This window comes from Mesocricetus auratus, unplaced genomic scaffold, assembly GCF_017639785.1.
Source record: "Mesocricetus auratus isolate SY011 unplaced genomic scaffold, BCM_Maur_2.0 Super-Scaffold_100004, whole genome shotgun sequence".
Lineage (NCBI taxonomy): Eukaryota > Metazoa > Chordata > Mammalia > Rodentia > Cricetidae > Mesocricetus > Mesocricetus auratus.
In genome coordinates, this window is record NW_024429189.1 from 113,188,341 (window position 1) to 113,212,391 (window position 24,051).

The window sequence follows — 24,051 nt, forward strand, 5'->3', positions numbered from 1 at the left end:
TTGCTTTCTGCTTTCTGACCAATGGTAAGTCTAACCAATGAGTTAGCTTTAAATTAGTACAATTATTAATAATACAACTATTAGTACAGCATGAGAACAAATGATAAATATCAGAAATATTATCTTTGACTAAATCATAGTAGTAAATTTCAAATATGATTCCCCCAAAGCAAAAAAAGAAAAAAACAAATAAAAGCTCCTCTACAAATAAGTAATATAAAACAATCCAAAACCAGATAATGCACTTCTCCTAATATTATAGAAAAGCTATGATATTAAGTTTTAACTCACAGCAGAAAATAACATGGTATATGTAATAAGTAAAATTGCATCTACTATATTTCAATTCTCTTACATTAGGAATAGAAACTTGAACTAGCTAGATATTACATTTTTTCTGTAGTTTTAAAAATAATGATTTTATTTTCTATATGCTGAAGGAAAACTGACAATATTGAAAGATTGTATTTACTTGTATATCTTGCTACCATAGAAACTTTAAAATGTTGTTATTTGCATTTAATTGTTTCTTTCACATGTTTTAGAATGTAATTAAATATATGTTATAAAAAAGAATACTTTTAATTTTAAGAAAAAGTCATTATTTTGTACAGGGAGCAAATTTTAAAAGTTTCGTTTTTATACATTATTAATAGGAATGACTCACACACATAGCTTTTAAAAAATACACCTTTATAATTTTTTCATATGCAGTCAATTCCCCCAGCATAAGTAGTCCAATGATTTTAATGCAAATTATGTTAACATGGTAGCACCTTAGCTTTACAAATGATCAAAGAAGGTGTCCTTTTCACATCTGTGCTGGGTAGTTGGATTATTTGTTGTCATCACTTATTCACTTACTTGAAAGAGAGCTCCAACTTTTATGGTTGGTGAGTTGATTATTATGCTATTGCATTGTTATTAAAGTTTATGTGTATTTTGGAAGGAATAACAAGCAATATTACAATTAGAGAATAATTTCTCTAATATTTTCTTTTTTCTGTATATTGCTAATGTTGAGATATTGTTTAGCAGCTGTCTATGTATGTCAGTCTAAATTTTAGACTGAGAATTGTCCATATAAGAAAGCAATAAGCTAATGTCTACTTCATAAAACAATTTGGGTAAATTTCAAGCAATTTAATTATTAGCTCAATAATTTGCATTAAAAAGCCTGATACAAAATAGTTTAATTACTCTATTCATTGTGAGTGCCATCAGGAAAACATGATTGATAAAGCTGTATCATATGATCTCAAAAATAAATAAAACCAAGTTGAATACAGTGACACATTTGTAATCTCAAGTCTCTTAAGGAACGAGAATTGTGGGTCCAAGGCTAGCCCGTGTCTCATAGTGTGAAGCCAACTTGGGTTACAAGAGGAGACCCTGTCAATAAATAAACAAATAGCAGCAGAGTTTTTAATGTTCTTTTATTTCTGTAGTGCTTAGGATAAACCCCAAGGCCAGGTGCTGTAAACTACACCCTCAGGAAAAAAGTCTCATACATTTGTCAAATGGACTTGAAAATTATTGCCCTAAAATGCCTAGCTTGTGAAGTGAACTAAGAGTGGGATCTGTCCCTTTAACAAATCTAATGTTTAGTTTAAGATTTTAAAAAATGAACTACTAAATATGAAATTTTCCCTATAGGAAATTATACAGCAATAATGTGGGAAAGGTGAGTCAAACAATTTTTTCTTGTTTGTCTTTTTTCGTTTTGAAAATATAAGGAATTTCAAAAAACACAGAAGTATCACAAAACATAGAGCATTGTAATTCGGTCTAAAATATAACTCCATGGAAATAAGAATTTCTTGAGAAATCTGTACCAGTTTAAATGAAAACAATTTATTGTTGGTATGCAGCATGTCATGAAGAACATATAATAACCTCAAATAAAGGCTAAAGGGGCCAATTGTTTTTCCATAATGAAAAGCCTATATATGTAGAATCAGCTTTAAACACAACACTAAATCAATAATAAAAATGATGAGTTTCAAAGACAAATTATGTAGTAAGGATGAAATTTTTAACAATTGAATTGATACTTTTATACAGTTAACTTTTAGATAATATAAACAAACATTCAAGTACAAGGCGTGTGTGTGTGTGTTTGTGTGCGCGTGCCCTAGGGTTTGAATAATAAAATAATTTATGAGGCAGTTTAAGAATGCATTTTTATGTTTTATATGATTATCATTGTAGACATGTGAAGATATATGCTGAAAGGTCTGAATTTTGTCTTTCTAGTCTGATAGATGTACATTCTAGAGTGAATTCTCTTAAATACAGTATTTCTTTAGAATAATCACTGATAGTGCATATATGATTGAGCTGCTGTTGGCAAACTGCCTTGACATAGCTTTTACCAACAATTTACAGAGATTAAAAGGGTAGTGGAAATGGTGGTTTAGAAATTGCTTTCTAAAGACACTGGAGGATGGAAGGGAAACTAAGGGCTTCCAGTGCCCTCTGAAATCCTCTTCGAATAAAACCAGGTTTAGCAGAGACAAGTGTCATATTAAGTGCCCTGCCATGAAAAAAAAAGTCAAAAAGAGATTATTTGAGTATGGTTCTTTAATGAACAAATTAGGGTATCTGTTCTATATCCGTACCAAAAATGACATGGAGAATGTTGTGTATATTTAACATATTCTCTTGATTGAATTTATCTTCATTGATAATAAATTAACATGGGTAAGCAGTCATGAAGTCAGCAGTTATGAAAAGTGAAATGACAATGAAAATATAATCACAAAGATAGACATGGTGTCACACACCTTTAATCCCAGCAGTAAAGAGGCTGATTAAAGGAAAATGGTGGGTTTGAAGTCAGACTACCCTTTGTAGTGAAATTTTTATCTTTAAGAAAAGAAGTGGAAAGCTAACCACAAACTGTATTTAGTTTTCTTTATTTAGATTGTATCATTCATATTTGTTCAAGCTAGTTGTATCTCCTCACATAAATATTTTGACACCTAGGAGGAACTGATTGTATGTGGCAAAAAATGCAGTTTAATTTTTCCTCTGATTTACAAAAAATAAAAAGAAGTTAATTAATATCTCACAGACAAGAACTTTATTAAAAGAATAGAAAGAAAAAATCTAACTATACAGACTATATATAAAGCCTCCTAAGTCTGTCAGTTTCTTAGAAGTTGTCCTACTTGGAGGGTGAAAGTAGGTTAAAATTTGAAAAGTCTTTAACACTTATTGTTTTGTAGCATAATGCTGTCATGAGTTTATCTAATTTAATGATAAATTGAACTTAAAAATGTGATCGACATTGGCATAAAATTAAATATTCTCAGGCAGGCGGTGGTGGCGCACGCCTTTAATACCAGCACTCGGGAGGCAGAGGCAGGCGGATCTCTGTGAGTTCGAGGCCGGGCTGGACCGATAGCCTCCAAAACAATACAGAGAAACCCTGTCTCATAAAAACCAAAAAAATATATATATATACATATATATATGTATATATATATATTCTCAGTAGGAGAGGAAAGGAGATCTCAGAAAATTGTGTGTCATTTCCCTGTAACTCTGCAAGGGTGATGGATCAGAATTTATGCTATCTTTGAGTGTCAGTAGTGAGAAACAATTGCCCAATGACTTTGATGGCTACTGGATATTTGTGTCCATAATGATATGTATGGATCCAAATGAATATGTATATGCACGTATACACATGTTTATATTATGAACACAATAGAACAATATGAAAGTTTCAAGTGCCTGTAAATGGTTAGTGGATATAAGGTGTTTCTTTCTTACAGATCCTATAATAATCAAATAATTTCCTTAGAAAACTTAATAGTATAATTTCTCATGTTACAGTGAATTACAAATTTACAGACCTTTGTTATTGATATCACCTTGACATTGTTAAGATTAAAAATAACAAAGAGAAGCTTGTTGCAAATAAATTCAAGTAATAAAAGTATATATATACCAATGCTGTTTAATAGAAATATAAGACAATATGTAATTGAAAATGCTCGAGTAGGTGGGTTGTATTTAACACAATATATCTGAAATATTATTTAAACATGAAGTTAATTTTTTAAAATTTGTTTATTTTTATGTTTGTGAGTGTTTTACAAGCATGTAAGTGCAATGTGTGTGTATAGTGCCTATGTGGGTTGGAAGATGGCATTGGATCCCCTGGAACTGGGGTTACAACACAATTGTGGGCTACTGTGTGGGTGGTTGGACTAAATGCTAGGCCTCTGGAAGAGCAGTCAGTGTTCTTGAAAACTGAGCCATCTCTGCAACCACTGTATATGAAGTGATTAAAAAGGTGTTTTGTTTTGTTTTGTTTTTAGTCAGTGTGCTAGACTTCTTCATTTTTATGCTTACTGCACTCTTGGCTTGGAGTAACCATACTTCAAAGGCTCAGTGGCCATGTGTCACTCATGGCTATTGTATTGAGAGACAGTGGTTCTATAGTATTTTATTCAAATTTCCTATGTTCACACCCAAGTGTGTCTTCCTTGTCATTACAAATCTGTGTTTTCACAGAAAGTCATATAGATCTGAAATTTGTACCCCAGTTTTGGCTTAGCATCTCTTTCTGTATATCCTAGAACTAAATTGGCTTTCTTTTTTTTTCTTAGAAGTTTCTTGCTAAGTAGTCCTAATTGGTCTGGTATCCATTAGCCCAGAGTAGCCTCAAACTCGTGGCAATCCTCCTGCTTCAGCCTCCTCAGTGCTAGGATTACAAGTGTGCACCAACATCCTTATATACTGTTATTCAATCAAATAATATTAATGTATCTCATGTGAAAACCCTATAAAATTCATATCTAAGTACTCATAAATAAAGGTTTATTGAACACAGTTATACTCATTTGTCTATGGCTGTGTTCATGGCAACAAAGCATCTACAACAAAGACTATGTGGCTCACAGTCCTAAAATTTTTTTATTTGATAGCCCATTTACAAATACTATTGACCAACCCTCGCTAGTAAAATGGAAAATCACCTTTGCATACATGCAATCCCATACCTTGTCTCCAGAACTAATCACTATTAAGGCTTTTAATGTACTTTTCGAGGTATTCTTTATACATTTTTTGTATACAAGTATGTATAGTGTGTTCTACATGTGTGTGCATGAATATACAAGCATATATATGCATATATGATCATATTCTGTAGTAATTTCAATGTGTCTAGAACGTACTTACCTTTTTATGTAATGGTATCATTAAGTATACTATGATTTACTTTTCTCAACTATACTTCCTATTTATTGGCACATTGGTTGTTACACATATGTTCCTTGTCTGTATATAAATATATATATAATATTTGTGACACTGTAGATATCCATCATATTTTTATTTGTCACATTCTGTTCTACAGTGTGAGTTCACATAAGTTGTTTAACCAGTCTCCAGTGAGTTTAGGTTCATTCTTCTCTCTTTCTTTCCTCTCCCTCCCTCCTTCCCTCCCTCACTTCCATTCCTTCCTTCTTTCCTCAGTTCCCCATCTCTCCTTTTTTCTTTTCTATTATAAACAGTGCTATAGGTGACATACATACAGATCCTTGTGGTACAAATAATTTTGCAAGGTCTATTTCTAGATTTAAAGTTTAATCAAAGGTTGACTTTATTTTACATTTGGTAGCAGCTGCCAAATTGTCTTTCAAAGCCGTCAATTTACATGTAAGTGTGCATAAACTTTTTCCTCATGTCCTTCACCAACACTAGCTAATAGCCAAATTTTAAAATTGCTTTTATTTTGTGTTTACATTTATGTTTGTGCATACATACACCATAGTATATGCTTGTATGTATGCACACATGTATGTGCTTGTGTATGTGTGTGTGCATGTATGTGTGTGATGTGTGTCAGAGGACAACTTGTTGGAAACAAGTTTCTTTTTCTATCATGTGGATCCTGGGAGTTGAATAGGCTTGGTGGCAAGTGCTTGAGTCACTGAGCCATCATTCCAGCTTTAAACTCTTTAATAGTTCAGTTTAGTATTAGATAAGTATCTTAGTATATCTAGTGTTTTTCTGCTTTTTAAAAATATTCTAACTCAGCTGGGCGTTGGTGGCGCACACCTTTAATCCCAGAACTCGGGAGGTAGAGGCAGGCGGATCTCTGTGAGTTCGAGGCCAGCCTAGTCTACCGAGCGAGTTCCAGGACAGGCTCCAAAACAATACAGAGAAACCCTGTCTCGAAAAAAACCAAAAAAAATACTGCAAATAAAAATATTCTAACTCATTTTAAAAGAAAAGAAAATTAACCAAAGAATATGTAAAGTATGAAATGACAGTTCCCTGAAATAATGCCCAGGGGTATTAATATATTAAGTACTCAAACTGAAAAATTTAGCTTAGAATGATGTTTTCATTTTTAATTATTTTAGGAACAGCATACTATATTACAAAGTAATTATGTTTTAGAATTACATTGACTTTGGCTGACTCTTACTCCACCAAACTGTAAAATTTGGTGGCAAATATTACTTAAGCCTTTTTGAATCTCACTTTTCTTAAGTGTAAAATTGTGACAGATAAAATGGGTTAAATTGTCATAGAAGTTCCCCCCAAGATGTTTACTTTATTTTGCTGTTAGATTTTTTTAGCCTTTCACTCTTTGGTGGGTGGGCCACCACTCAGCTTCCAAATAAATTACATGGAGTCTTATTTTTTCTTATGAATGTCCAGCCTTTGCTTGGCTTGTTTCTAGTCAACTTTTCTTAAATTATCTCATCTACCTTTTGCCTCTAGGTTTTTACCTTTCTCTATTTCTGTATATCTTTCTTTCCTTCTTATTCCATGTCTAGCTGTGTGACTGAGTGGCTGACCCTTCTTTTCTCTCTCCTCGATCTTTAATTTTCTCTTCCAGGATTTCTCCTCCTATTTATTCTCTTTGCCTGTCAATCCTACCTATCATTTCTCCTGCCTTGCTATTGGCTATTCAGCTCTATATTATACCAATCAGGTGTTTTAGACAGGCAAACTAACAGCTTCACAGAGTTAAACAAATGCAGCATAAAAGAATGCAACACATTCTTAAACATATGTTTCACAGCATAAATGAATGTGACACATCTTAAAATAATATTTCACAACATGATTCTTCATTTCACTCCCTTATAGGAACAACAAAAAGACATATTTCCAATATGTAAATGGTGATGGCTGAGGAATGATGTTAATATATTTATTTATTAATCTAGATATATAGAAAGATTTATTTCCTTCAGGGCTGTCATTTTACTGTAATCTTATGACACTTCTCCTTCACTTGTCATATGCCACTCTCTATCCAAAATTGGAATAAAACCCTACTTGTGTGAAAACATGGATCTTCGGGCATAAAATAAGTAATGGTATTCCAGACAGAAGAGTATTTTAGGAGCATTTATAGAAGTTATATATGTATGTGTGAATGAATGAATGAATGGTATGTATATTTCTTTGAGACAGACTAAAAAAGACTGACTTTACAATCCTGTCTTAGCCTTTTGAGAGGTGTGAGTGGGAATATAGGTGTATATCACTACATCCAGTAATTTAACTCAGTGATCACTTGGTACTACTGCTATGATTTGCATATGATTTGAGTTTGTGTTCCAAAACTTCATATGATGGAAACTTAGTCCTTTTTAAGAGGAACAGTGACTGGGGATGCAATTTAGTGGTAGAGTGCTTGTCTAGCATGTACAAGGCCGCAGGTTCAATTTCCAGCACCACAAAAGGGAGCTCTATTGGCAAACAGACCATTTATAGACCATTTAGGGCATTGCCATTGAATGGGGGTTAATGTAATTTTCTTGGGACCTTACTTATCACTTCTTTTAGGAGTGCATTGTTATTAAAGTAAGGCTTCTCTTCACTATTGACCTTTTATTTCATATAACAATTTCCCTACTATGTTGTGGTACAACTAAGGGAGGCTTCACCAATGGTCAAACAGATGGGACCTCTTGATCTTAGACTTTCATCTTCTATAACTGTTAGTTAAATAAACTTTTCTTAATAAGTGTGCAACTTGGGATACCTTGTTATAGCAACAAAAGTGGACATATGCCAAGTCCAAGAAAATGTACAGTATTCCAAGAGTTACAGATTGTTTCACTTGAACGGAACATAAACTACAAATTAAGGATCAATGGAGAGACAGGCATCGGTGGCACATGCCTTTAATCCCGGCACTCGGGAGGCAGAGGCATGTGGATCTCTGTGAGTTCGAGACCAGCCTGGTCTACATATTGAGTTCCAGGACAGGCTCCAAAGCAATACAGACAAACCCCATCTTGAAAAACAAACAAACAAACAAACAAAAAATAATCAATGAAGATAGAATTGGAAAGTTTGATAGTATCTAGATTATGAAGAACCTTTGCTAAACATTAATTAGTTGGGGTTTTATCCACAAAGAACAAGACTAGATTTATATTTTGGGTAATCATACTAGCATCAGTATAGACAAAGAATTCAGGAATATTAATGCTTGATGCAGATCATTCAGTTAGAAGGTTGTTACAAAAATCCACATAAGAAAAGTGAAGTTTAGAAGTTTAAGCTAGAGAGGCCTGAATGCTATAAGCATAGCTTAATGGGTGATTATTGTGGAAGCAAGAATATTAGACTGTAAGTAGGAATGTGAACAGTAAAAATTATGACATAATCAGATAACAAAGGTGTGGAAGAATTTTCCTAGGTTTAACCATAACCACCCATACACTTAAAGGCTATGGCAACCATGGTCCAAGGTGGCCCAGCCCTTGCACCATCCATGTATACTGCTATTGCAGGCATACAGGATACAAATTACAGAGTCATGGAGGCATCTGTCTTTTTTTTGTGGTTTTTCAAAACAGGGTTTCTCTTTTTTGCTTTGGAACCTGTCCTGGAACTAACTCTATAGACTAGTCTGGCCTCTAATTGACAGAGATCCACTTGCCTCTTGCTTTCAAGTGCTGGGATTAAACGTGTTCACCACTAATGCCCAGCAGCATTCATTTTTTTAAAGGAAGGTCTAGAAATTAGACAGTATGTCAGTTTTCCTGCCAAGGAGCCCGGGAGATGTCAATGTGTAAAGCTCTGAGATTGAAGCCTAAGCTGTAATGGAGACTCTGGGATGTTGGAATAGTAGGAATGTGGACCATCTACCAAGAAAAGATATAGGCAACAAGGGAACCAAGCATAAGAGAAGCCATATGGGCCTACAATAAAGCCTTAGGGATGGGACTGCCCACACTTGGTAGAGCTCACATCGGGTCACCATGTGTTCCAGGAGTTATGGGATTTAATGTTTTCCCTACTAGATTTAATCTTGCTTTGGTCCCATCCCTCCTTTCTATGTCCCCATTCTTCTCTAAGAATAGGAATTATTAGGACTGGAGAGATTGCTTTTTCAGAGAATCTGAGTTTGATTCCCAGAACCCACATAGTGCTTCACAACAGTCTGTAACTCCAATTCCAAGGGGTCTGATGTCCTCTTCTGACCTCTGTGGATGATTCATTCATGTGGTATACACATAAAGTTTAAAAATTAAAAATTATTTTCTAAGAATAGGAATATTTGTTTTGTGTCATTGTATACTAGAAATAGGAAACATTTTTATTTTTCAAGGATTCACAGGTAAGAGAATACCTTGAATTTTAGTATGAACTTTGAACTTGGGCTTTTGAATAACACTGAATGGAACTATAGGGACTTTTGAGCAGGGTTAGTGAAATTTGTGTAGAGATACAAATTGGTCTTTTATGGAGACAGTGGTAGAAAATCATGGTTTAATGTATTTGTGTGTCAGGTTGGCAAGTTATAGACTTGTGATAGTTAATGTTTATTGCCAATTTGTCCAGACATTGCAGAATATTTGTCTATACTGTGAAGATGTGTCATTGACAAGGCACCACCTGATTTAATAAAGAGCCAAATGAACAATAGCTAGGTAGGCAGAGACTAGGCAGGACTTCCTGGGACAGAGAGGACACTAAGAACAAGAAAGGGGAAATGCCAGGAGGCATGGAGAGGAAACAGGAGGTGCAATTTGGAAGAGAGGTAATGCCACATGATAGAATGTAGATTAATATAAATGAGGTAATTTAAGATATAAGAACTAGTTGGGAACAAGCCTAAGCTATAGGACAAGCTTTCATAATTCATAAGAAGTTTCTGTGTCATCATTAGGGAGCTGGTTCGTGGGACATAAAAAGACTAGTTACAAGGGTATTGGTGAGTCTCACTGTAAGGGGGTGTCTTTATTTCTAGGGAGGATTACTTTAAAGAGGATGTTTGAGTTTGAATGTAGGCCACAGCATTTCATGGGGTAGGAGCTTAGATTGAATGGAGAAGAAAGAGAAAGCTAACTAAGCAAAAACATTCCTCTTTGTCTGCTTCCTCTTTGTGATATGTACATCTCTGATACGTCTTCTCTACTGTAAGCAATTGAAGTATTTGAAACCATGAGCAGAATAAATCCTGCTTTCCTTTAGTTCTTTACATCAAGCATTTTGTCACTGCAATGAGAAAAATAAAGGACTCAACTTACTTGCTTTTTTGGGGATCTTTGCTTCAAACACACTGCTCCTACATGCCCAGACTGGCCCAAAACGAATGTTGTCTTATATCCTGAAATCAATCTAATGGAAATATTCCTATCACAGAATATTGAAAACCTACAAGTTGGAGCATTTTCGTTTGCTTGCTTGTGTTTTATTTTAAATGTGATTTTTAAAACATTTATTTATTGTGTATACAGTTTTTATCTGCATACATGCTTGCATGCCAGGGTAAGGCATCAGATCTCATTATAGATGGTTGTGAGCCACCATGTGGTTGCTAGGAATTGAACTCAGAACCTCTAGGAAGAACCCACAGTGCTCTTAACCTCTGAGCCATCTCTCCAGCTTCATTTACTTGTATTTTGAAGAGCCAGTTAACTAGTATACCAGCAGCAAGTTGACTTGACTATTCATTCTCTAATCATGGGGAGTGGGCCTCCTATAGCTGGTTACTCAATGCTATAATTTAAAATACAGTGGGAGAGAGAGAGATGCCATCATGCCACGGGGCTCACATGGAGGGATTTTTATAGGGGGTGGGGGTGGGGAGGGACCAGTCTCTGGAGGCAGGAGGTAGGTGGAGCTTGTCTCTTAAAGAAGGATGTAGAGCATGTACACAAAGATTAAACAATGATCAGGACAGAGTACTGCCTGGGTACTGGTCCTCAAAGGCAGGCCAGTGCAGGTGCCTGAATGGTAATGCTCTATCCTCAGCTTCTTTACAGTGCTTAGCCCATATGGTGAAGGTGCTTCAGTGGCATTGGCATGACATCCTTCTATTTCCTTGCTGTTTGCCACATAGAAGCAAAAGTCTACATATAAAATCATGTAACAATCTGTCAGTCTAGAGTTTTGGTATACCCTGAGGTAGAATTTATCTGTCATTGTCTGTTCAAATATTGTGAACCTGGTCCAGTTTTTCCAATGGAGACATATTCTACTCATTTAAATTTACAGTAAGCATTGTCTATTCTTAAAGGGTGTGCATTTGAGGTAAAAAGAAGTTTTTCAAAAAGGAAATTAATGATATAGCCAACCAGGGTTAGTTTGCTCAAGAGATCTCATAATCAAATGTAACAGTGAAAGTTGTATTGTTTTTTGTTTGTTTTTTGGTAGGTCTTCATCTGACATACTGAATGATACATAGACTCTAAGGATGCTTTAGGGACAAAGTTACCAGATAAAACAGGGCTTCAATAACATTTAGCTTTCCCTTTCTCACTCTCTGTCTCTCTCTTGGCCTGAATTAAAGCATCAATCATGGGGATAGAGGACAGATTTGAAAGATACCCAAGAGATGATATATATGAATCTAAAACTCCAAGAATCACCATACAAGAATCTCTGTCACTCTTCTATAAGTTTTAGATGGAAACAAATTCAGCCTCATGTAGCAATTCATGCTATTAATTTACATTTAAACCTCTGTGGTATTCAAAACTTGTTTTTGTTTCAGGAAACTAGCTTCAAGTACTTTATGTGAAAAGAGGGATTCATTTACATGCTACTGGGAATAGTCTCATAGACAAGGTTAAACATATATACAACTGAGTGTCATGGACAAATGGAATTAGTAATTCATATCTCACTAGGATACATTCTTTGTTGTCTGCATGCTGATGTCATTTCTTCCTTCACAGATCACTACCCTCTATATGGCAATAAACAAGGCCAGCAACCCTGTATAGGATAGCTGGCAGTCTAATTCTATAAAGAACTGAAAGATTGAGCTTGATGCAAGTACTAACTTGTTGGAGTCTCAGAACTATTGGATTAAAGGCATTTATTTGTTTGAGATGGGAAAGGTAGAACAGTTCATAAAAGTAAAGTAGTGAGAGGCTAAAAAAATCAAACACTATTGTCACACCTCTGTTTTACAATCTGATAGATTTCATTCAGTGCTCTTTCCTTAGACTTTACTGTTGTCATTGCTGCTACTATATTTGTAACACCCTTGGGTTTTGTTAACTGTTCCCCCTCTACTTTATGCTCATTGTATCATTCCAATATTCATTCCCTTTTCTTTTCTTGCTCCTCACAAATAGTTAAATATGAAACTCAATCCATGATGTTCTAAGCAGAAATAAATCTCAAACTTATTTTTTTTTTGCATGCTAAAATGAGTTCGAGGCCATCCTGGTCTACAAATCTGCACAGAGATACCCTGTCTCAAAAAAACAAACAAACAAATAAATACAGCAAACTACCACCATGCAACACTCTGAACTCTTAGATCTCATGCTTTTTTTGGTAGATCTTAAGTTGCCTGCTTCCATCATGCCTCCTTGTCTTCATTTTTTCTAAATAGCCATCAAGAAAGAGAGTGCATTTACTTATGTTACTCTTCTGGTTTCCCTACACAATAGCACTAGCTTGTATCTAGCCATTTCTTAGATTAAGAGAAGTAAAGAGACAACCTTTTACAGAAGTACTCAAGGCCCAGCTCAGATTCTCTCCTGTGGTGACTCTCCAGACAGGCTAGCCCTTTGATTTATCCTTAGATGCCATACTCCATTTTAGAGTTTTGGGTTCATTTTGTTTGTTGTTTTTTGAGACAGTATTTTGCTGTGAATGATGTCCTGGCCATTTTGGAAGTCACTGTATGTCCCAGGCTGTCCTCGAACTCACAGGGATCTGCTTGCCTCTGCCTCCCAAGTGCTGGGACTCCAGGCATGTACCACCACTGCCCAGCTGAATTTTTTTTTAATGACACGAAAATGGATGCAACATTTGGGTTTCTATGATATTAAATTTGTCAATTGCATTTATCATATTTCCTATTTTGTTGTTGAAGAGAATTATGTGGAAACAGCTGTATTCTGATAGAATACAAGGTAGGAATATAAACTGGGCAAGTGACTTGACCTGAGTTGGGTTTTACATGTGTAGAATGAAGACTTTGGATTTGTTTTTGGAAAGCATTAAAGGTTAAATTCCATAGGAGTTATTCGGATGAAGCAAAATATATCACAAGCAAGGCTGAAAGATAGGGGAGATGAACTAAGACTGTTAGTCCCCACATTGTGTTTAAGATAAGCTGGGTAACTCTAGTCCTCATGAAGCTCAAGGAATGATCTGAACCATTCATTATACAGGAAGGGCAGGATAGCCCTGGGTCTTGGTCCCCACTAAGCCGCACCTTAGGTAATCAAGGTGTCTCTATAACCAATTTTGACAAAGTTATCAATTTGATAAGTATCAATTTTGTAATAGATCATGATATAAAAGACATCAAAGAAGGCATTCCCCTACCTACAAATGTTTTTGTGAAGCATGGAAAGACAATTGAGCTCAAGATTAAACCTACTGTCTACTACTTCTTAAAGACAGCTGCTGGAATTTAGAAGGGGGACTGGAAAACAAGGAAAGAGATTGTAGGCCTGGTCACACTGAAGTACATATATGAAATTTCTTATGTCAAATCTAAGTAAGGATGATGCTTTTGTCCTGCAGTATGTTATCTGTTCTGTAGTTGGCTTTGGCCATTACCTGGGTGTTTATGTGGTGAAGGATCTCAATGCAGAAGAGCTGACAGCTTACCAGAAGGAAGAAGAGGTTTCTGGCTACTCAGAAAGAGGTAGATTTGGGAGCTCAGGAGAAAACTTGTGAGGAGTGACTGTAGCCTTCCACATTGTGGGATTTTGAAAGAAAATGCCAAGAATAGGACTGATTGAGCAAGTTGTGTCATTCTCAAAAATACTTATTATGGGGGAAAATATAAGCTACTTGTATACAAAACATTGATATAGCCACTTATAGTGGCAATGCCTTCAAACAAGCCAGCAGAGAATAATTCACAAAGGATATTGGGTAAATCACTACCTGAAAAAAGAGTGTTTATTCCTCCATAGTATGAAGGACTTGCAAATAAAATATCCATGAAAAGACATTCTTTGCTCCCAGGAAAATCTGCATTATACATAGAGCTAAAGAATATAAAACCACACAGGCAGGTTGTTGACAAGACTGTGAAATAATATAGCATTTTGCCTCGAAATTTTATATGGACATCTCCTTTTAGCCATCAGATCCATCTACAGGAAAGTATCTTGCAAAAATAATTGGTCATGCTTACACATGAAAACTATCTAGACAGCACATCTGTAGTATTATGAATACTCTGTACTTTCATCACTAGAATGATGCAATGGAGTCACTGAAAAGAGTGAGAAAAAGCTACAATCATCTACTTTCATAGCTATTAAAGACCACAGTGATACTGTTGAATAAAAAACCAAAAAGTTAAAGGACTAGAGAGATAGCTTACCAGTTAAGAGCACTGGTTACTCTTTCAGAAGACCTTGGGTTCAATTCCCATGATCCACATGGTGACTTATAACCTGCTGTAGATCCAGTCCCAGGAAAGCTGACACAATCTTCTGGTCTCCACAGGTACTTCATGCACATGGTGGACAAGATATATATGCAGGCAAAACACCTATATCCATAAAAGATTAAGAGACTATCTATATGATTCAATTTCATTAAAAACGCAACTGCCTTGCGCACTAAATATATACTTAAATTTTTACCAGTGTGCTTATGTGCTTAGAAAATGATTTGAAATAATATCAGCTACAAGAAGCTATACCTGAGGAAGTAGGAGGACCTTTCACTTTCTAAATTTGGTTCTTTATCTCTCCCTGCTTACTAATTTTTTAGCTACAGATAATGTCCTTTCCTTTCAGTACTTAGCACAGTGCTGATATCTGAATATTTGGTCCCACTTTCTTTCTTTGTATAGTTTTTAATAATCAGCTATGATTCTTCTGTTATTGAGTATATGATTAAATATAGATTTATCTTGCCAGTGTTCTCTGAGCTTTCTGGATCTTCAGTTTGGCATTTATCATTAATTATGGAACATTCCTGGCTGTTATTAAATCAGTTGTTTCTTTTGTGTCCTCTTCCCTAGTATTCCTTTTAGGTATATGGCCCATCTTTGGAGATTGCACCCACAGTTTTTAGATATTCTTATTTTTTCATTCTTCTCTTTGCATTTGAGTTAGGAAAGTTTCTATTATCATCTCTTCAAATCTACTTACTGATTATGATTTACAGCATGTCTCTTTGAAACAAATACTTTTAAATAGGTATTATACTTAACAATACACTGAGAGGCTATGTAGTGTTGGCTACATTCGATATCATCCTGGGCCATAAGTCTATACTCGTTTGCAACCGAATTTGTGATGGTGGAAGCCTTATCTCATCTTAATTTTTCTGTGGCTCTGAATTATCTTCAAGATACAGACACAACACATCTTTTCTTTGGTATGAATTCACTTGCCTTTCTTGACTTTCATGCCAGCAGCAGGAATTCTGTTCAGCCATTCCTTGATCCCTTCACAAGAATGATATATAGATTTTTGGTTTTAGAAAACCCAGGGAAATACAGAATTTCACACCAGAGAACCTACCATATCCTCATTATGGTATCTTGAACACCTGGAAAGAATAAAAATGGAAGTACAATGTTCTTTTTTATTTAAATTTAAAACAATCTTATTTTACATACCAATCCCAGTTCCCTCTCACTCCCATCCTCCCATGTCCCCCACCCACCCCCATCCCACCCCCCATCCACTCCCCAGGGATGGTGAGGCCTCCCATGGGGAATCATCAAAGCCTGTCACATCATTTGGGGCAGGGCCTAGGCCCTACCCCGTGCAATGTTTCTTTCCTCCTAGTTTCCAGCTGTCTGCTTAGATTACCTGTGAGTTCTTATATGCAATTCTTTCCATTAGAATTTTAATATTTTGGGCTGGAGAGATGGCTCAGAGGTTAAGAGCACTGACTGCTCTTCCAGAGGTCCTGAGTTCAATTCCCAGCAACCACATGGTGGCTCACAACCACCTATAATAGGATCTGATGCCCTCTTCTGGCTTGCAGGTATATATGCAGAGCATTCATATTCATAAAATATAAACACAATAAAATCTTTAAAAAAAGAATTTTAATATTTTAATCATGATAACAATTGATTTTTCTTGAGACTATATCAGTCAAGACTAGTCTGAAATTTGCAATATTTCAGAACTGTTCTCAAATTCATGATCATTCTGCCTCTACCTCCTGAGCACCTCATGCATCCTTTCGGTCAGAAAAGTTAGCAGTTACTGGAGTAGAGAACTATCTTTCCTCAGATCACATGTCTTTGATAAAGTGCTTCTAGAGAGTGGGCATAGGTAGAGGAAAGTTCTTGGTATATTTCACAATGATTACTTTTTCCTTTCACTCTCAGAAACTTAAGGGATTCTTCATTGTCTTTTAATTATAGTACTTCCTAGGGTTTTTCTAGGTAAGACTCATGAAATGTGGGTTCTCCTAATGCTGTACCCACCAGGAGTTTTTCACTCATAGTAGTTGACCATCAAACTCCAGCAGTTAATCACATTCACCATTAAATCGTTCTTACCAACTTATTGGCTATATCACTTCTGCACCAGGTTGGCAGATATAGGCTGTAATTATTTCTGGATTCTCTGTTCTTCTGTATTATACAATGCCAGTAGACTTTCATCCTTGAGGTTTTGTTTGTATTTTTTTTCAGAGATAGAATCTCCATAGGTAGCTCAAACTACTGAAACTCACTATGGAACCACACCATCTTGGGATTTGTAATATTCCTACTCCTGCTGAGATTAGAGGCATAAGATTTTCTGTACAACATGGTCTCAGTTCTCTGGTGGGCCTAATAAAAGCCACTGACTTCAACTTTTGATAATTTCTACTTTTCTTATAAAAAGGGGATAAATGACTTCTGAGATCCTTTTTTCACATCAGAACTAAAATGTCTTGAACATTTAGAAACCATTAAACAAGCTATGTATTAGATACTAGACTTTCATGTTTCTGCTTAAAAACTTGAGCAGGGGGCCAAGAGATGCTAAGAATACATAATTCTGTTGAAGGGGAACTAAAGCTCCATTCTCAAGGAACCACACAAGTTACCTCACAGCTACCTGTAACTTTAGCTCCAGGGGATCAGTTACCTGCTTCTAGACTCCATGGGCACTAGAACTCACACATGATGAACATACACATACTTATAATAAAAGTAAATTTTAGAAAAGAAAGAACATTGCCAGGCATGGTAGTAGTACATACTTATTTTGGGGAGGCTAATGCATAATATGAGTTTAAGGCCAGCCTGGGCTATAAAGAAAAACCCTGTCACAAAACATATTTATTGTTGTTGTTCTGGGAATTGCTAGCTATTTATGTAGTTTTAAGTGAAAAATTAAAGTTATCTTCAAATATTTCGAGAATTAGAATGTAAGAACAAAATTGGATTTGTTCCTTATGGTATCCAATGGCCTATTAGTACAAATTATGTGTAGATAAATCTAATCCAAAATAAAAGCCTTTCATGAAAGTTTTTTAAACCATATTAGACATATAGATGGTACTTTTTGAGCTTCAAAGTTTGTTGTTAATTGTGAATAGGCATGGAAATGTCATTAAGATTTTCATGAACACAGGAGGCATTGTGGGCCTAAGGTGAGCATGTGAAAGTAGAATCTAAATAACAGACTCAGGTACTTATGGTAAAGGAAAAATTATCTTGCATGAGCTGTAGGACTATATAATTTCCAATGTGGAGATTCTTTGATTCTCAGGAGTAATTCTTTCAAACCTCCAGAGGAGATCTGCGGATGTGGTTCAGTGGCAGAGCAATTGTCTGGTATGCACAAGTCCTTGTGTTCTATCCTAGCACTGAAAAAAAAAGAAAAAAATTTAAAGAAGAAAAGATCTACATTGGCATTTAAATAATCATCTGTGAGTTTTTTGGTATGTGTGGGGGGTCTAAAGCTTGAACCTAAAATCTCATACATGCCAAGTAGGTGTTCTACTTCTGAGTCATACAGTTAGCCTGCTTAACTAGAGTTTAAGTCCACTTTCAATTATAATGGAGATGGTCTTTGAAAGAACTGATGTAGTTAGTGTTCTGAACTGTGTTTCAGGTTTTAAGCTAAGGCTTATATTCCTTTATGATGGAGGTGAGAAATTAGTTACTCATTCAGCTCATTGGCATGTACTTAAAGGAGATCTCTATGTTCAAACATGAATTTCTGTGTAATGATGGCTTTTAAGTGTGTCTTTGGAACAAGGAGAGAATAGAATTTTTTTTTTGCATACAAACTTTTGTGCTGTTCACTTTCTTTCTGCAGGGAAGAGAAAGACCTTGGAATTGATCTCTATTCTTGGAAAACTACTGTGCAGAGAAAGCCTCCTGAAAAATACAGAGCTTGTGTACAGTGTGTCTATTTTGTTTTGCTTTTTCACTAATACTTCATTGTTAATAATGAAAGAAAGAACTTTTTGGTTACTTTACATTTTACTGTTTCATTTTGAAGAAATAATTATTTCTCTTAAAGCTTAAAAATAAATGAAATATTTTAAAGATTGTTTTCAAGAACTAGGAAATATCATTTTGAAGTAATAATGGTTCTAAATTAGATGTAATACGTGGTTTCTAAATCTTATACAGAGTTTAGTTCATACTTAGTTACTTCAAAGAAATTTCCATGAATATAATATGTTCTAGAAGCTACTTATGTTGACTTCAATATACTTGTTAAAGAGCTGAGCCTGGGCAGGGCTTGATGGTCCATGCTTTAATCTCAATACTCCTTCAGGCAGAGACAGGCTGATCTCTGAGTTTGAAGCCAGCCTGGTTTACACAGTGGATTCCAGGCCAGCTGGGGCTACAAAATAAGATATTGTCCTTTCTGCTCATCCACATAAAAGAGCTAAGTCCAGTAAAATTTGGCTTTTACTCAAGTCATATTTGGTGGCCAGTGGCAGAAGTTGTATAAAAAGTGATTTCTCTCTTTTTTATTTTTAGGAAGGGTCTTTTCATGTCACCTATGATGTCCTAGAACTCACTAGATATTCAATTGCCCAGGCTGACCTCAAAATTACTACCCTTCTGCCTTAGCATTCTGGGTGCTGGAATTGTTGGAGTATGTCATAATGTCAGATAAAATAATAATTTTTAAGACTCATACCTGGAAAATAATTAAAATTAAGAATAAATATATGTGACAAAATTTGTTCTTTTTAGTCTTCCTAGGTGTATGAGTTGTGGCAAATGTCCAATCATGTAACCACGATTTTGTTAATGCCCCTGTGCCTTTTTCACTAATGTATTAGTTTTAGGTTTTGCTTTATCTAGGTCCTGGTCCATTGAGTCAGGTTTTGCATAGCTTGTGAGAAGGAGTGAATGTAGTTTATTTTAATGTTTCTTTCCTCCTTTCTTTTTTCCCCTTTGGATATCTAGTTACTTGACTATAATTTATTGAATTTGTTGAATATCAATTGACCATATAAAACTCCTGAGCTTTCTTTATCATTTTATTGATGAACATGTCTAAAAATAGTACAAATTTTAAATTGGTGTGGTTAAGACATAACACTGCTATCAGTATTTCTCTATCTAATCAGTAACATGCAAAAAAATACAAAGAAGGGCTGATAAAATGGATCAGTGGATAAAGCACGTGCTGCTAAGCCTGACTGATGACCTTAGTTCAATCCCCAGGACCCACAGGGTGGAAAGAGAGAAGAAAGTCCTGTAAGCTGTCTGCTGATTCCTAACCATGCTGTGCTGTATGTTCATGGTGCCATACCACAAATAATAAATAAGTAAATGTAAAAAATTGAAGTGAAAAGCAACTCTATATGTCCTCTATCTTTTATTTTTTATAATGCCTTATGCAACCATAATTCATTGACATTTATATCTCAGAGCTAAAATAATGAGATTATACTTGGATTAACACCTTCTATACTTTTTAAAAGCACATTCTATATTCTGAAACTAATTATGTTACCAAAATAATGAAATGAAAATGTTAACATGTTTAAACTTCTCACCCGAAAATCTTCCTGATATCACAAGGAAATTATTTATGCCATTCTGTCACAGTCCCATAATTAAATACCAGTTTCTAGAAAAATCTGTAAGAGTAAAACATTACTGAGAGAAAAGAGATGTATCTCTGAACTTCTGATAAATGATTCTTTGTTTTTAATCTAGGATTGTAATTTGTAAGCCACTAACCAGTAGCCTAGATTTTTCTGAATAAAAGAAAAATCCAGGGAAAACAATCCCTATTCAGCAATATATATTTTTTAAATTATTTTTTAGTTTTAGAAACACTCTTATTTTTCATATCCATCCCCCATTCTTCACCCTCCCATCCTCTCATGAGTCCCACCGAACCCCCAACCCACCCACCACCCACCACCCACTCCCCAGGGAGAGTGAGACCCTCCACGGAGGATTATCGAAGTCCATCACATCATTTGGGGGAAAGCCAAGGCCCTCCTTTCCATATCTGGGCTGCAATAGTATCACTCCATAAGGAATGGGCTCCCAAATTCCATTTGTGACCTAGGAATAAACCCTGGCTTTACTGTTAGAGGTTCCATAGACTGCCGTGGCCTCCCAGCTGGTACCAATCCAGTTGCGGAGAGGGAGGAGAGATGACCAAATGAACCAAGAAGGAACTGGAGATACCCACAGAAACAGTTGACCTGACCTAATGAGAGCACGCAGACCCTAGTCGTAAAGCCGGGGACTCAGTAATATATTATGAACTACTTTTTTTTTTAACACTGGGGAACAGAAAGGACATTTTCTCAAAATTGGTTTCAGATGTTAATACTAGTGATACCACACAAACACCAAGAAGGTATGAAAAACTTTATTACATACATAATAAGTTCTGGAGAAAACAGAACAGGCATTCCAAGCATGTGTAAGATGGCTCAAGTAAAGCAGGAAAGGAGTGCCTAGGTTTTTCTCAGCTTGTCCAGATGTGGGGCAAAGGGATAGAGAAGGGAAAACTCAAAAACAGATAGCAGCCAGAAGTAGAAAGCTAATGGTCTCTCTTTTTTCTGAGCAGTCTCATTTATATATCCAAGCCTCCTCTAATGGTGACAGGTGGGAAAAGGGTTCACTTCTTCATAGGTGAGTTAATACTCAAGTACATTTGCATAGTTGCTAATATCTGGAAATAATCAACTAATTGCCTAAAAATATTCATGCCAGTAGCTCACATGTGGTTACTCACCACACTCAGCCTGAGATAATCTGAGCAGCTCAGACGTTTATGTTGAGACTGATTGTAAATGATTCTCACAATATGGGTGCACAATGACCTTATACTCTTCTAATGGTAATGCCTCAGTCTTTTGAGTTTCTCTATTATGTGGTGATTTAGTTACTAATGTTCTATGAATCAGATGTCAGCAGTGCATTTATTTCTAGAATACTGAGTATCAAAGCTTTGATAAACTGGGGCTATTTTCCTTTGTGAAAATTCTATTCGCTGATGTATGATTTTCTCATTTCCTCCTGAAATCACTCCATCATTGTGAGTAATTTCATTCTATTTCTTTAGGCAGCAGTTACTGCCCTTAACTGCTTGCTTTTCAGATTTTCTGACTTTCTTGGTAACCACTTTCAACAGTACAAACTGACAGAGATTTTTTTTCCTATAGATATATCTGCTTTTGTGGCGAGTGTAAATGGCCATTTCATTTCAGTATTTTTTCCTTAGATAAGATATATGTGTGTGTGTGTGTGTGTGTGTGTGCGCGCCCGCATGTGTGTGAAAATATTCAGTTTTGAGATAAATTTGGCTCATTACTTATATTTTACTTCTTAGTGTTATGCAATTAATTTTTGCATTCTGTAATAGGTTGTCAGGTTGAATCATAAATTCTTTTGTAGTTTTTTAAAGGTTGTCTGTTGTTTTGTTTTATACAGTATCTTTTAAAATCCTATGTACATAAGTTCACTTTCTTTTTTCAAAGCGTTGATCAAGTACATTTCACAATAAAACGCCTTTGTGTTCTCTTTGCTTATCAGAATTCTAAATCAGAAAATTCTGGCTATTCAACCGAAATTTCACACTTCAATTAAGTTCATGGAATCAAATAATTTTTTGCTGGAAATATTTGGTGAAAATGAAAATGATGATGTAGATACCTTGAAAATTAAAAATAAGGGACTGGAGACTCAATAACTTATTGGTATTCCAGAGGATCTGAGGTTGGGTCCCAGTATTCCCACACCAAGTGCTCACAAATACCTGTAACTCTAGTTCCAGGGTATCCAGTGCCTCTGGCCACTACAAACATCCTCTCCCAATTGTACATGTATGCACGCACACACACACACACACACACACACACACACACACACACACAATTAAAATTAATACTAAAAAATAAGGAAAAATAACCCTTGAACTAATTTTGGAAAGATTAGGCAATTTGTCACATAAATGAAGGCAATAATCTAATAAAAATACTGTTGGCTCAGTGTATTTAAACCTAGAACTCAAAAGTAACATGAAAAGAGATCATAGATTTGCTTTTTATGCCAAATAGAATCAAATCAGCAAACTCAAAATTCAAAAGAATTTCAGCAAATAAAAAGGTAAAAACTTGCACCATAACATAGCCTCCGTCATGACTGTAGCATATCAAAATTGCTGTCAATGTATCAACACAATAACTATTGAAAGAGAAATGTGTTTTGCTTCTCATAAAAATAATACAGTGATGAAATAGTGCTATAAAAGTGTAAAACTGATGTTAACAGCCATAGTTTCCAAGAAAAGATGCTAAAATGCTGAACTTTAATCATTATCTTTGCATAGTGGGTAGTATATTAATCTCATAAAATATTAAACTTTAATACATTATGATCCTCCAATATTGACAGTGTTTTAAGTTCTTAATATAGTATGTTACATGATATCATGTGATATCATATTTACTACAAGAATGTTCCAATTGTTCTTTAAGAGATTTGAATAAATTATGAAGACTTGCTCGAGGCTGCTCTTTAGTAGTTTTTCTCAAGTGACTCAGATTTCTATATGGAATTGCATGGTACTTTAATGCATTTAGAAAGACTAGTCCTGGGACTATCTTGATGTTTATATGTTTCTAGTATATAGAATTGTTTAGAAGCAATTAACATTTAAATCAGTGTATATGAATTCAAACATATTACTCTTCATAATTTGGGTGAGCTTCATCCTGTCACTAATACACCTGTTAATATTCAAATTAATATTCTAAAATACAGGCTCCAAATTCCATTGTAGTATTACCTCACAATGGTTTTAATTTAAAATGTCCTTAGCCTTTTAACCTGAAGAACATTTTACAAGTTGGTTAAAGTTGTGTTTCTTCCTAAACCATTCTTTCTGTGTTTGGCACCTATTGGATATAACACTATCACTGAAGTTGAAAGACAGACTTTTGTAACCTTACTGTGAGAAATCAATGAGGGAAAAACTATGGCATTAAGTATCTACCAGAAAATACAGAGATAAACTCATTGTGAGACTTTCTTATACTTTATACACATTTTTCATGTGTCTCTTGACAAGACACAAAATGCCCATTTCTGTTATACTGGGACTGAGATGCAAGGCAAATTATTCTGCTTAATTCCTATTTGCTTACCCTTTCACTCCAGCA

The 24,051-nt window shown here is 35.3% G+C and overlaps 1 long non-coding RNA gene across 1 annotated transcript in view; it reads left to right on the top strand.

The window, feature by feature from the left end:
• LOC121140299 overlaps positions 1-1,682 on the top strand; it is a 2,725-nt gene extending 1,043 nt beyond the window's left edge. Inside the window, exons 2-3 of the long non-coding RNA XR_005877067.1 lie at positions 1-24; positions 1,657-1,682. The exon at positions 1-24 is cut by the window's left edge and continues 81 nt beyond it. This is a non-coding gene — a long non-coding RNA (uncharacterized LOC121140299). The remainder of the gene's footprint in view (positions 25-1,656) is intronic.
• Positions 1,683-24,051: the final 22,369 nt, after the last annotated feature.